Source organism: Camelus dromedarius, chromosome 6 (genome assembly GCF_036321535.1).
Source record: "Camelus dromedarius isolate mCamDro1 chromosome 6, mCamDro1.pat, whole genome shotgun sequence".
In the NCBI taxonomy this organism is placed as follows: Eukaryota; Metazoa; Chordata; class Mammalia; order Artiodactyla; family Camelidae; genus Camelus; species Camelus dromedarius.
In genome coordinates, this window is record NC_087441.1 from 47,885,551 (window position 1) to 47,901,043 (window position 15,493).

At 40.9% G+C, this 15,493-nt stretch overlaps 1 protein-coding gene and 1 long non-coding RNA gene across 4 annotated transcripts in view; one reads left to right on the top strand and one right to left on the bottom strand.

Moving 5' to 3' along the window:
• Positions 1-12,639, bottom strand: part of LOC105097137 (uncharacterized) — a 168,611-nt gene extending 155,972 nt beyond the window's left edge. The window contains exons 1-2 of one of the 2 annotated variants that reach the window (XR_010381287.1): positions 12,004-12,639; positions 5,889-5,986 (exon numbers count right to left, since the gene is read on the bottom strand). This is a non-coding gene — a long non-coding RNA (uncharacterized LOC105097137). The remainder of the gene's footprint in view (positions 1-5,888; positions 5,987-12,003) is intronic. The other variant, XR_010381286.1, reaches the window with a different exon arrangement.
• Positions 12,640-12,783: 144 nt separating this feature from the next.
• The window catches only part of BVES (blood vessel epicardial substance), a 38,611-nt gene continuing 35,901 nt past the window's right edge, over positions 12,784-15,493 (top strand). For both annotated transcript variants that reach the window (XM_031456093.2, XM_031456097.2), the window contains exon 1: positions 12,784-12,962. The gene's annotated coding sequence lies outside the window, so the exon portion shown is untranslated. The remainder of the gene's footprint in view (positions 12,963-15,493) is intronic.

The window sequence follows — 15,493 nt, forward strand, 5'->3', positions numbered from 1 at the left end:
AGATCGGCTATTATCCAACACCTTGGTTTGCACCCAGCTTTTCTCACTTCAAAAAAAATTTAAAAAACAACAACAACAACCCTATAGTGACCTCTACGTATGTACGCTATATGTTTGCTTTCAAATGCTTAGCAAACCACACTTTACTATCTCAAAATACTCTAATCAACCCGCATGGAAAGAAGGAAGCACTGCTCTCCTGGGTAAGAGTGCCCCCGAAGTGCAGTACCACAGTGCACTTCAGTTTAATCTCTGTTAAAAATTGGGCTCATTTTAATCTCAGCCCAATTGTTTCCAGCCCTAAATTCCTTTGATTCACTTATGGTTGGTAACAAGTGCAGTAAAATGAGAAGCTGGTTGTTAAAAAGGCTTTATGGCTTTGTACACAAAATCTGTAAGTGCATAAATAAATGGAACCTTTGTTCCAAAAGTAGTAAGAATTTCAAGATGGAGATAGTAGAGCTTTATACTGAGTGTGGGGCTGGCCCACAAAGCTGGCCCTGGGTAAGAGTGGTCCCTCTGACTTGAAGCAGTGGAGGTGATTGCTTTGTGATTTTTCTGTCCTACATTTCGTGGTCAGGAAGGACTCTGAGAAGTAGCCTGAGGGGGAAAGGGAGTGGTTTGGCTTAAAATGAACCCATAAACACCGCTACCCTAGTCACCAAGGCAAGTTCCCAGAGGCTGCAGGCCTTTATGTCACCTGGATATTTGGAGGCTTCCCATCCCCTTCGGGTGGGGTGGGATGTGGTGGCGTGGGGTGGGGGGCGCTAGTCCTTTGAACCTGATTTGGCCTCTGTGCAAATATCAGAAGGGACCAGCGTGATTTGCCCTGGACTCCTAACCCTCAGGAACTCATGGTGCTGGGATTAATCTACCATAAAGAATAGTACGATGCTCTCCCAGCAGTCACAGGTTGAAGAATTTTCTGTCCTCATCAACACAGCAGCAGAAGGAAATGCGTCAGCTCTCTGCTCATCTGAATAAGCTCTGGATGTCACTGTTACACTGCACAGAACCAGGACAGAATTGATTTGACAGGGCAGTTACAAAGTGAAACCCCTCAACTAAGCTGGCAAGAGCCATAAGAAAAACATACAGTACCAGGCAGACAGTATACATTATTGTAAGAGCAATATATTATGCAATGTTATGTACTTGAGTCTCCTGGTTTGACCAAGGGCATAAATATGTGGCATTGGATTGCACTTTCTAACTGGCTTCCATGTTCCGTTACATTGCATATGCTTATAGAAGAAATCAATCTTCAGAAATGGTGTTCCCAAATTAGTATTATTTTTTAGAAAAAGACAGTTTTTATACAAATTAGAGAAATCCATGGGCCTAATTTCATTATTTTTCTTCATTCTTCTAAAAGTTAATACATACATATATCAACAAAAATACAAATAAATATCAATAGCATATGGACGTATTGTAATAAAATATAGGTTTAATTTGATAGAACTATGTATTATTTTAAGACCAAAAATCTTACAATAATGAAAAGATGTGGCCAGGATGAAATATTAGTTACTTTAGCTCTTAGTCATCTCACTATGAGTATTACCATCATTTTAATGCTGGATTGTACATTTGCATGTAATACTAGCATGGTTTCAACATAATGAAGTTTTATCATTATGCTAAATTGGACTAGTTTTAAAACCTGCTAGCTCTTAAAGATGGACAAGGAACTTCTTTTCCCCTTTAGAACTGATTATTTGGGTCTTAAACTATAATTTTTCTTTTTACTGTCTTTTAATTCAAGCTTTGGTGATCTTAATAAGTGTAATTTTACTTTACAGGATTCCAAAAATATTTGTTTTTACATTATTTTATAGTAGGATTTGTAGTTCCACTTGATAGGAATATCAGATGTTTTGAGTCATCTAACGAGATTACCGCACCTATTCAATATAAATTTACCTCCCCAACTATATAGTTACAAAACAGTATCTTACATCTATTTAATACTTTACAGTTTACAAAGCATGTGTGTAGACATGATTTTATTTGCTTATTCCCTGGAAGAATTCTGTTTTATGGATAAAGATTAGAAAGGGTGGATCACAGTAAATGGTGACACTCAGCTCAAGATAGTTCTTTCAAATCAGTGTCCTTGCGTTTTTCATGCTACCCCGACCATGGTGCGACCAAGTAACCTGAAGAGAGCTGAAATGCCCCCAATCTGAACTGAAAAAAGACTCAAAGCCAAATGCCAGCTACACATCTGCTCAGTTTGTTAGTGACAGTGTGGGGAACACTAGCCAAACGTGAGCCTTTCTTTTCCAAAACATCAGCAATTACCTTGGGCTCAAACGTGGTTTACAAGTGAAATGTGCAAATAAATGTAATTCTGTTAAAATGGCTGTAAGTTTATATCATGAGAGAGCATGGCCAAACTTCTTTGATGCAGTCTGAGTTCTTTAAATCTTGGATCTGCCAGTTTGATTTCATGCATTCCCATGGCTCATTTGAAATGTCCACAGAAATTTTATCGAGAAGGCTTTCTTAGCTCAGGCCATCAAGTTGTAGGTGCCACCTCCCCCACTTATATTACAGGTAAGTTAATTCCACTGCTCTTTGTAATGCTATTTCTTTTTCTATTTTCTAAGATGGAATAAAACTTGATGTACAATGAAACTTTGTAAACTGAAGCTTTTTAAAATAGTAGCCAGTAAGGTCTCCAAGAAGACAGAGAAGATATTTTTTGATGTGATATAAGCAGAGGTTTCTGAAGAACAGGAAATATATCCAACGTGGGATATAACTTGGTTCATCTGAGATAAAAGTTTAGCCAATGCACAAGCACAGTATCTATTTTTCTGAGAAAAGGAATTTTCTTTTCAAACTCTCCTGCTAGTCTACATGTTGTTTACCATTTGGGAACCAGAGCCCGGCATATGGCAGCTGCTTTGTAAATATTTGTTGAGTTGAAGGAAAGTCATTGCATCTGTTCTTGAATCTATCTGAATTTTAACACTGAGTCCCCCTCCCAGTTTGACTTCAATGATGCAATGCCACCAGCAGTTTTATCATGAAATAAAATGTAAGACTTATAATAATGCCATTTTTTTCTGCACATCATTTTTTTCCGTGCATGATGCAGAACTGTTATTTCTTTAAATGATCTTCACAACCACATTTTTCTTCCCGATATTGTCAAAGTGAGTTGAACAGCACTTGTTCAGAATGCAGTTATTAGTTTTCAGGTTGCAAGCTCATTCTTTGGGTTGAAAACCTGCCAGCTGGTTTAGCTTAGAGACTTTTGTGTTGATAATATGCAAGAGATTACCATGTTCTCTGTAAGTAATTCCAGTTTAAATGATAAGTTAAATAATATAATTGGTCTTTTTATTTCATTTTTCTCAAAAATTTATAGTTTGGGAGCTCCTCTGACCTCACTTACAGCGTCTCCATAATTCTGCTATAATTATATTTTTCTGGAAATAACTCACCCCTGGTCTAGTGTTTAGTATACAGCAAGTACCCATTACATTTTTTGAAAAAAATGAATAAAATGTATAGCAGGTATAAACTGAGAAGACACTGATGAGACGTGTGCAAAACACATCTTTCTTTTAACCTGTCATTGATTTCATCCTACTCTCACACCTTCTTCCCAGTGATGGCAGAAAACACTTGATCTGACCACATACAAGTAATATCTCCCTGTTTAAACAGTCATTTAAAATGAACCCATTAGTCTTTCTGTATTTCTCTCCTTGCTCCAGTGGGTGGGGGCAGGTTTACAAGGCCTCATGGCAGAGCAGGAGAGGTGACTTGGCCTCTCTCTGTCCTGTGAATCCTCCCTGGATTGACTGCAGTGTTGCTTGGCCACTTGGTCTCTGGGCAACTGGGATGGTGGCCCCCAGTGTCCCACAGTTGCCTCTGACTTGAGGTCTCTGTGCTCTTCCCCAGTGTTGCATCCTGACCCCAGACATTTGCCACCCATCAGACCATTTGGTATTTCTAAACGAATAAATGAGCCTCTCAGGGTTAAACCATCACCTCTTCCCACTCCTTCCAAAACTGTCTTTTTTACCTTGTTCCTGTTCCATCATAAATCACCCAGACGGGGGGGAGAGGAAGGTGATGGTGGGGAGTGTGAGTGTGAGCAGGGAACAGGAGTGTCACTGTCATAGCGGAAAGGTCACCGTAATTCTAATAAAGTGATCTTTAGTTTAGTAGAATATTAAGTGTTATTTTGTTGTTATTTATTCCTTCTATTACAAAGACAATATGACCATATCATAAACAAGTGGAATACAAAAAAGAAAAAGACAATCACTCCACTCTTCTAATCCAATTTCTGTTAGCATGTTGGCATGTATTTCTTCTGCTATGGCCCCTATTAGTAATAATTTAAGTTGCAAAACACAATTTTAAAATATTTAGTATTTTTTCTACTGGAGAAGAATACTTGAAAGCAAATGCACTTGATTATCCCATCAACTAATATTTACTGAGTCCCAAATATATGTGAATCACATGTTAGGTACCGTGGAGACATGAAAGATAAATCAGACACACTTCTTACCCTCCAGAAACTTACAACCTAGATGGAGAAGTAAGACTTGCACATAAATATGTAAAAGATAGCAAGGAAGAAAAGCCATAATAGAGGTAGAGACAAACTGTTCTGAGGAATCCATTTCTGTAATATCACTTTAAAACACGTGGGAATCACATGCCAGTGTTAAGCCATTAATGATGCAAGTACTAAGTACTAATCCAAGGCATTTTAAATGGCATCTTACAACAGTCATTAATAGTAGTATTTTCTACTAGATCTTTTAGTATCCAACATCAGTTTTCTAGGTATGCGGAGTTTCATTAATTCATTAAGCAGTCATATGAAGTCATCTGGAGGACTTCCTGACTCACACTGGAATGCTCTCTTGCTTTTAGTTGCCATTTTCTGAGCTTATATGCATTACATTTCTCTTCGGATAACTTAAAGTGGTGTAGTTGATGTAAAAAATATTAAGAATTCCCTAAATTGTGGTATGCAGTTAAACTTCATTAAGAATAGTTTTGTTTATGGCATATAAACCAAAATGGTGTTCTGTTGGAAAACGTGCTAACCAAGGTTCTTTTCTTCCTATACTCAAAAGAGATTCAATGACTGTAAAATCTATATCTTTTCAAATCATGACCTTTTCTCCTACAAAAGTGTGTGAGGGTCGCCATAGTTTCCAAACCAAACATCACTGTTATCATTGAATGTGGTTCTAAATTGTACCAAATATATGTGAGCTTGGACTAAAGAAATGTTTCATCTTGTTTACCCTTTTTTATGCTAAATGATAAAGCTGCCGGTACGTGGCTCATAAATATTTTATCAGGTTTTATATGTGCACTAAGTTAGCGAGGTGTCTTCTTTTCATGAATCTATTACAATTTAAGTAGTCGTAATAATAAAAATTTGCATTTAAATAATTCTTTTCTCCTGGGAACTCTGAGTGCTTTGGCACATCAATTAATGCCGGATGGCGGCATCATTATTCCCAACTTTATTTTATTATTCCATCTTTACAATGCGTTGCTTTGGGTTTTTGTTTCTAGCTGATGTCAATTACTGGGCTGGCTATTATCAGGCCTCCAAAAGCAGCCTTTTATTGAGGATTAATTACATAACAGAATGAGACTGCTCAGTAGAAACTCTATGATTGAAAGTTCTGCTTTCACCAGATATAGATTAAAAGTCATTCCCTGGCTTCACTTTCAATCATAATCTCATCTATACATCCAAATTATATGCTATTAAGAATTGCCAAACGTTTTTTTTCTATAATTAACAACTTTTCCTCTCTAATCACCTTTCTAACCCTTTCTCACCAATTACTCACATAAAGGAATTATTTATAGACTGAAAAAACCAGTACCTTTAAAAGTGTCATCCTCAGGGTCGTGGCATTTCTTTTCTCAAAGTAGAGGCGCTAAACGTGGGATTCGCAGACAGGCTTCAAGGGTCTGTGAATTTCTAGAAATTCCCAAAAGGGAAAGAAAAAAACACAAAAGAGGTCTTTACAGTGGTTTGTGCCAGACTTTTGACCCTGCTCTTCTGGGTGTATCTGCCTGCGCCTGGGATCCAGTTTTGTTTTGAGGATCCAACATGGGCCCGGCTTTGAGGCTTCTTTCGGAATTGGGTGTGGATCCAGGCCAAATGCTCTGCTCCTGTTTTCACACTTTTTAAAAAAAATAAAATCATGATTCTGTTCTACTTAGTTATAATAAATTCCTTCTCTTGGAAATTACTTTCTGAAAGATTAGGAAATCCTATTACATGCTTCATCTGGCCTTTGTTTGCTATTTTAATATTTAAAATAAATAATTCACAAATGCAACTCTTCTGTTTTAGAAGGAAAGTTATGTGAGGAAGAATAAGCAGAGGGAATATCAGGCTTCCAGTTTCTGACATTATAGTCACCGTGTGTGCATTTCTGCCAACCCCAAGGTGGGGAATTGCTGTAACTTGGTTCTGTCAAGTGCCCCGTTTCTAGAATCTATACTATTGCATATTTTATGAATTTGCTTTTGAAGCTAATATCTCACTTCTGGCTACTCCAGGGAAATCCCAAATCACTGGATATTTTAACATGAGCTAGATTCTTGCAACTTGTAATTTTTTTTTGAAATCTGTGTCATGTATGCTATATTCCAGCTATTTAAAACCAGCAAATACATAGCAGATGAAACTGTATCTTTGTTCCATGTGTTCATAGGATACTTCAACTATTTCATCAGACTAGGGAACTGTGATGATGGATGGAAGTTCTAATAATTTCTATTGATTGTGGACCATGTGCAGAGCACTATACGGGGGTGGAGGGTAGAAGACATGTACAATTAAGCTACCAAAAGCTGGACACCAGGCATTTTTTTAAAAAATATAGTTTCTAAAGGTCAAAATTATCTTGTCAGCTAAGAATTATTTTTGCAGTTTAACAGACAAGTAATTGAGGCTCAGAAAAGTTTAATAAATGATTTACATTTATCCAGTTTATTAAATATAAAACCATAGTTCAAATCTAGCTAATCCCAAAGCCCCCACTTTTTCAACTGCCTTTATAATTCACTATGCTCTTAAAGTACTTCAAGTATTTTTTTTGAGTTTTAGCTGAGTTTTGTTTCTTTGAAGGGTTGAATCCTTAGGGTAAAAGCTCATTGTTCAACAAATCAAATGAAAGCCAACTTTTAGAGATCTCCTCCCTGAATTTAGTATTAGAAATATTTAAACATTGTTTTAACCATTTTTTAGAGTATAGGCCTTTGGGATGCAAAAAAGATGAAAGATTATACCCCTCTGCTTTGCTGTTTGTTTTTAAACTTGGTCAAGATATAAAACACCTGTTCAGCACATAACCTGTTTGATTATTTTGAACAAATTAACCAAGTGAGTCAGTCTAAAAAGCAAAAAACACACCTATTAGAATGGCTGACATTCAAAAAACTGAGTATACCAAATGCTAGTAAGAATGTGGAACAACAAGAACTCTCATTCATTGCTGGTGGGACTAGAAAATGGTACAGCCACTTTGGAAGACAGTTTGGCAGTTTCTTACAAAGCTAACACAGTCTTGACCATACAATCTAATGATCGTACTCCTTGGTATTTACCCAAAAGAGTTGAAAACATGTCCACACAAAAACCTGCCCACAGATGTTTATAGCAGCTTTATTCATAACTGCCCCAAACTGGAAGAAACCGAGATGTTTGAAAAATGGTGACTGGATAAGCAAACTGTGGCACATTCATACTATGAAATATCCAGTGATTTTAAAAATGAGTTATCAAGACGACAAAAAGACATGGAGGAACCTTAAATGCAAACTTCTTAGTGAAAGAAGCCAGTTTGAAAGGTCAATATTCTGTTCGATGCCAACTGTATGACATTCTGGAAAAGGCAAAACTATGGAGACAGTAAAAAAGAAATAATAATAATCAGTGGTTGCCAGAGGTTAGGGAGGAGACGGATGAGTAAGTGGAGAGGGGGGATTTTGAGGGCAGTGAAACTATTCAGTACATACTGTGATGGTGAGCACATGGCATTACATAAACAAAAACAAAACAAACAAACAAACAAACCCTGTTTCCTTCGCTTACAACACTTCAGACACCAAATGTGTGTGGGGTTTTCTGACACTAACCAGTTCTCCAACCCTCTTGACACCAAATGGGTGTCTGACAATTCAGTTCTGATACAAACTACCCAGAGTTGGTGTAGACCCCACACAGGTTAAGGCTTCAGTTCCACAAGACTGCCCCGACTTTGGACACCAATCATAAGTAATGGGCCCCCAGGTTTACATTTCTGCCCAACTTGGCTGTAACTCAAGGTTCCCACCACTTTGTCCTCCAGTTTGATAATTTGCTGTAACAACTCAGCGAACTGAGGGAAACAAGTTTAGCAGTATATTATAAAAGATATAAGAAAGGATACATATGAACAGCCAGATAAAGAGATACATAGAGCAAAGTCCAGAAGGTTCTTGAGTGCAGGAACTTCTGTCCCTGTGGACTTGGGGTGTGCACCCTCCCACACATGGGTGTGTTCACTAACTCCGAAGGTCTTCAAATCCCTTAGAGATTTTTTTGGAGGCTTCACCACATTGCCATGATCAATTATTAACTCAATCCCCAGCCCCTCTTCCCTCCCCAGAGAATGGAGGGTGAGGATGCAAGTTCCAAGCGTCTAGTCATGACTTGGTCTTTCTGGAGACCAGGACCCATCTTGAAGCTCTCTGGAGCCCACCTAGAGTCATCCTGTTAGAACAAGACACTCCTATCCCCCAGGAATTCCCAAGGGACTTAGGAAGCTCTGTGTAAGAGTCTCCCATAGCCCACAACTCAGGAGATTATGAAGGTTTTAGGAGCCCTATGCCAGGAATTGGGGCTCAAAGACTAAATATTAGAACAAAAGATGCTCCTAGCACCCCTGTCACTCATTATAAAAGTTTTGGGAACTCTAGGTCAGGAACTGGGAAAAGAGACCACATTATATTTCTTACTATGTCACAGGTGGGTACATGACAAATACGCTTGGCAAAACTGGGACCATCCAACACAAAGATGAACTGTAATGTATATTTTTGTTAGTAATAATGTAACAACATGGGTTCTTCAATTGGGACAAATGTCTCACACTAATGCAAGATGTTAATAACAGGGGAACTGTGAGCAGGCAAGCAAGGGGCTCTATAGGAGCTTTCTGTACTAACTGCTCGGTCGTCTATAAACCTAAAATTGCTCCAACAAAACCAACTCCGTTATGTTCTTTTAAAGGAAAAGAAATGTAAAAACAGTCAATAAGGTTGGTTGTCAAACAGGTCAACTAAAAAGTTAATGTAACATTGAACGAGAGGTATTTAGGTACATAAAGAATCTAATCAAATCACTGCTTACTAATTGATCAGAACTGTCTGCTGAGACATCCCAGAAGCAGCTATGGCCTCTGTGCAATTAGGAGTAACATTTGGAAGAAAGTCTATACTGAAGCAAGCCATGGGCAGAGAGAGATAAGGAAGATAACATAATGCTAAAACTCTTTTCTTTTTTTTTTTAGTGCATGCTAAGCATGCACTCTACCACTTGAGCTATATCCTCCCCTCCACATACTCTTAAAGCCAGTGACTCCCTCGGGTCTTGTTTTATTTTCACAAAATTTGTTCTATCTGAACTTTGAAATCTCATCAAAGTTTTGTCCAAATGATAAAAAGCAGACAAGGATGCCCAGAAAGAAATAAAGAAAGAAATCATTGTTTATGTCAATCTCAGCAGTAAAAGCTAGAGCTTTTGCAGAGGAGACAGGAAGCCCTGCATTTTGTTATTTATGCCTCATATTCTTTCCATTCTACAGTTAGCTGCAAGTTACCTCCTTGCATCATACTTGTTCCGAACAGCGCTCAGAATCTTTCAATCAGATCTTTCCATGACCAGCAGGAGGAAACCAAGTTACCTAGAGCACTCTCAAACTCAACGTTTTGTGTCTAGAATTCTTATTTTGAATTTTAAGAGCTGCTATTCATATATCCATGATAAAAATTTAAATATAAAATTATGTTTTTACTCCTTAGATGGGGTATAGAGTCTCCTTTTTCTGTAGCACACAGACTCCGAGAAAACAGACTCTCAGGCCAAGACTCAAGTGATATTGAATGATATTGAATGATATTGAATGATATTGAATCCAGTACTCTTTTCATAAAAGTACACAATCTTTATATGAAATGAACGCCTTATGGACATCTTAACCTGTTAGGCAAGGAGTGAGTGTATCCTGTAACAGCTGACTCCATAACCACAGTGCTGGAGTCTGGTATACAGTCTGCAAAAGCCAGAACCTGGGCTCTCCTATGTTAGTAAGTATGTGTTCAGATTATTATAAAAGTAACATATAAGCATTGCAGAAAATTTAACAGAAGCAGCAGGAGGAAAAGCAGGAGAAGTTGGAAGAAGGAGGAGGGGGGAGAAGGAGGGGAAAAAAAGAAAAGTCATTTACAACCTCATCATCAGAGGTAAGAAATGTAAGCATTTCAGTGCTTACCATCATGGATGATTTGTAATATTCTCCATACTCTTGTAACATGCCTTTTTCTATTTAACATCTTTTTATGCGAGGCAGTGTGGCTAGTGATAGAAGCTGTGTAGGTAGCAGTAAGCTACCTCTGACACCCTGAGCAGGCCACTCCACCTCACTGTTATCTCAGTGTCTTGTCTACAAAATGGAGATAATAATAGTAACTACTTCTTCATAGAGTCTGTCATGAGGATTCAGTGGCTTAATATATCTAAACCACTTAGAACACTGCCTGGCACAAAGTCCACTCTATATCAAGGGGCAGTAAATTTTTTCAGCAAAGAACCAGACAGTACATAGTTTAGGCTTTGCAGGGTCATGTAGTTTCTGCCACAACTCCTCAATGCTTTCTCTGTAGCACAAAAGCAGCCGTAAAATGACGGAGCGTGGCTGGGTTCCAAAGAAACTTTATGGATGCTGAATTTGAATTTCATATAATTTTCACATGTCATGAAATATTTTTTTCTTTTGATGATTTCAACCATCAAAAAATGTGAAAACCATTTCAGCTCATGAGCTGTACAAAAAGGGACAGTGGGGGCTGGGCCTTTGGGCCAGAGTTTGCTGTCCTCTGTTCTATATAATTAGTAGACATTATTATGTTCTGAACATCTTTCTATAAATTATTTTTAATGGCTGCTTAGAACAAGATTGTTTGGATGTCCTACAATTTACTTAGTCCCCTATGGTTAAAATTCAGGTTATTTCCAGTGTTCATTATTTTCAGCCACTCTCCAATGAATATCCATGCAAAATCTTTGTGCATATTTCTTATTAAACCTACTTCTTAAAATGTATGTAGTGGTAGCTACCAAAATGTACAGCAGAACATCTAAAAAGAAACAGCCTCTGAAGAAGTAGCGTTGAAAATGAATCTTGTAAAGTGATAGCAAATTTCAAACATGTTAGATAAGGCGCTTTATAAATACACATGCATATAACTATGTACCACATACCATTCTAAGCCGTTTATGTGTATTTTAAATCCTTTAGTCCTCAAAACAATCCTTTGAGGAACGGGTGCAATCATCATCAACCCCAAGGTACAAACGAGGAAACTGAGGCACAGAAAAGCTAAGTAACTTCCCCAGAGTCACACAGCTAGCTGGTAGGAGAGGCAGGATTCAAACCTGGTCTGTGCAGCACTATGGACCATGTTCTTGAAGACCATGTTGCATTACTTGTGCACCACAGAGACCTGGCAAGTGTGCTCTCCCAGGCACTCACTTTACAATGTACCTGTGGTCTTAGGTCATGTTTGGCACACATGAACGACCTCATACTCTAATAATCGGCACAAATTCTACCTCGCAATGGGACACTTCAGGTGGAAACTGTTAATGTTCATCTAACCTTCCTCTTTTGTCCTCCAACTCCTCCCCCACACCGACTCTTCCTTAATTTGCCCTGCATTTCTTACCCAAGAGTTGTCCTCTATACAGTAATAATTGATCGCAGCGTACTTTCGTATCTTGTTTTTCAGTTTATGGTCCCAAGTCTGCCAAATTCACGTGGCAAATTCAGGCGGCGCTCCGCCTACAGTGCAGGGCCCGGCACCGTGACAGGAAAGTAAATTTCGGATAAGTACCTTCCTTCTTTCGAAACAAAATAGTGCTTGTGTCGAAGGTCTCTCCGCGTGGCTCCCGCGTGGCCCCCGCAGTAGCAGGGCTGGCTTGCTCCGGCCCTTCGCCGGGTCCCCGAGGGCGCTGCCTGTCGTCCGTGTGGACCAAACCGCCAGCCTCCGCCGCCAGGTTCAGACGCCGAGTTGCACGCTCTCCCCGCCCATCCCGCTCGTGCTGAGAGGCGGGCAACTGTCCCACAAAGGAGTTACGCGAGTGGGTCGTTGGACTTTGTGGGGAAATGGAGATTCTGGTTCTCTTTTCTTATCCTGCTTCCTCTCCCTGCTGGGACCCTACCGTTCAAGTTATCCCAAAGGGCACGCAGGCCCCAAGATGTTGCCCGCCTCCCACTCCTGCCCAAACAAGGGCAGAACCGATAAGTAGAGAGGAAACGAGGAAAGCAAGCAGCGGGTGTTTCAAACGCATCACCTTTGTGCAGACGCCGCCGCGGAGTTGGAGGAACCGGGCGAGGAGTCCGGGCGGAGGCTCCGGACTCCGCCCGCCGGGGGGCGCCGGGGCGCCGGGCGCGTGCGCGGTGCGGCCCCAGCCCCGGCCGCCGCCGCCACGATGCCTATTTTAGTCAAAGCCGCCGGGGGCGCGGAGACCCGGCATCTGCCGAGCAGCCTCCGGACCCGCCGATCCGCCGAGGCTTTCGTGTCCGGCGCCCGTCGAGCCGCCGCGTCCGTGTCCCCCGCGCCCCGCCGCTGCCGCCCCAAACTTTGGCCAGTGCCACCCAGGCTCCGCGCCAGGGACCAGCCAGGTAAGGAGCGGGAGGCGCAGTTGTCCCCAGTTCCCCCGAAGCTCCCGACTGTTTTGCAGCCTCGCGCTCCCGGGGCTAAATTGGGAAGCGAAAGTTGGATTCCTGCTCCTCTGGGAGCAACTTTGCCCGCCCCGGCGGCGGCTGCCTCTTCTCCGCGCCCTGGCCGCGGGAACCCTGTTCTCTCCTTGCGGGCCAAGCATTGTCCTTGGAAGCCGCCCTTCACCCAGGGTCTGGGCGTCGCGGTCACCGACCCTCAGACGTCGGCTGTCGCCACTCGGGTCAGGCAGCGCCAGCGTCCTCGGACGCTCGGGCCCCCGCGGGTACAGGTTCCCGCGCTCTGCCGCCCGCAAGCCCTTGGTGAGCTCGGCCTCTCCCTCCCCGCGAGGCTCCCAAGGCTCCCAGGGCTCCCAGCCCGCGAACACATTACGGCACCTCCTCGCCCTCTGTAGGGCCGCCGGGTCCCACGCGGAGTCAGCGCTCAGCCGGGAGCACAGGGTCGCCCGCCCAGGCCTGGCGCTGGGAAGGCGAGGTGGGTCGGGGTGCCCACTGCACACCCCTCGTGGCCCGAGAGCTTCGGGTCAAGGAGAACAGTTGACACTGACCCTCTGTCTTTAGGAGCGAGGTGAGCAGGGCGGCTGGGGAGCGCAGGTGGCTGGGGAACCCGTGATCTCTCCACGCCCTCGTTACTGAGGCTTTGGGAAACGGGTTTTTGACCAGACAAGTCTCAGAAAGTGCTCGCTGGCTTTGAAGCAAGAGTAAGTGCCAAAAGACTGAGCAGCGTCATGCCCTTTGCCATTCCGAAGATATCGCGAAGGTTCAGTAAGAATTACAGAATGATTTGAGCAAGTCTTCTAGCAAGACTTTGCTCACGGCTGTTATCTTTTTCATTTTTGTAATTTGATGAAGGGCTAAGGTTAGTTTCACGATTTAGCTATTTCGCCCCGCACATGCCTATTTGAAAACCAATAGAAAAACAGGACTTCACTAGCAAAGGGAATTTAAGAAATTAGACTCGGAGGAACTAATAGAAAAATTCTCTTGCTTTAGTCAAAATTAACCTGAACTTTACGAATTTACCAGCCTAACCTTCCTCATTAGACTCATTCATTCTCTGTATAAGGAGAGTTCAGTGTTTGCCACATAAATCCATTAAGTAGTGGTCAAAGAAAGCTGAAAACGGGAGGATCCGATCAGTATTGACAGTAGGTCACTGGCGTTTCAAAATAGACATATAGATAAGTATACCTCGATATATAATAGACATATAGATAAACATACAAGTAAAATGAATTACATGTAATATATAATGTTAATGACTATGCACAAGAAAATTAAATATGTGGACCCTTTTTAAATAAAGTATGGTGCATCACAGTATGTTTTAGGATTATCTTACCTTTTAAAAATTCATATTATAGGTTTCCCTGGTTCTTGGATTAGTAGATCACAGTTTTCCTATCCTTTCTCTTGATCAGAAATTGATACTTTTAGTGCCACTTGGAGAACTTTTAAAAGCCTGAAATTGAATTACAGCAGATCAGTTGGCAGTACAGGTGTAATCAGGTGTATGTGAAGGGGAATATGTATTAGTTAACTGATTATATAAATATATGTTGGAGCCACAGGCTGTTAAAACTTGAAGGAGTCTTCTAGCCCAGGTGTCTGGATTCCCAGGCAGAAGCCAACCCAAAACACAGAAGTGACTTTGCCTGGCGTCTATGACTCCCTGGGGCTTGTGCCATAGAACTGGACTTTCTCAACCTCAGGAAGGCTCGGCACCCTCCTGTCTTTACTACTGTCTTTGGGGAGACTGAAAAGTAATTTCTAAAAGTGTTTTCATCATTTTTGTGTACTTTACATATGGCTCTCACCTCTGCCTCTGGCATTCTCTTACAGAGGCTAGGGCTTGGGTAGACATAGATGAGTATGACAGTGTCCCCACCTCGTAGAGAGCATAGGGTAGTGGGAGTGAAAGCGTGTTCTAAGGTGGGGTAGAAATGGTAGTTATTATTAGCTTCCATAATGCTAATGCATAAGCTGATGTTGACATCATGAGTGACAGAGGACACTTAATATCATTCTACTTCCTGAAGAAATTATGAGATTAATCCTGGTTTGGTCCTTGAAAACAAACTTTGTATAACTTGAGTCATTAAAATAATGATGCCTCCCCATCCCAATAAACTTACATGTTTATTGATTCAAACATTTGGGAAGTAGAGAATTAAGAGGTGCAAACTATTATGTATAAAATAAATAAGCTACAAGGATATATTGGATAACACAGGGAATATAGACAGTATTTTATAATACATATAAATGGAGTATAACCTTTAAAAATTGTGACTCATTGTGTATACATGTAACTTACGTAGAATACATCAACTATAGTTCAGTTTTTAAAAATTTGCAAAGTAGTTGGGTTTTTATGATTTCTCTCCTTTTTGCAGCAAAACAATATCTAACTAAGCTATTTCTCATATGTATGAACTACTTTAGAATTATGGGAAGAGATCTTTAATTGATTTGAT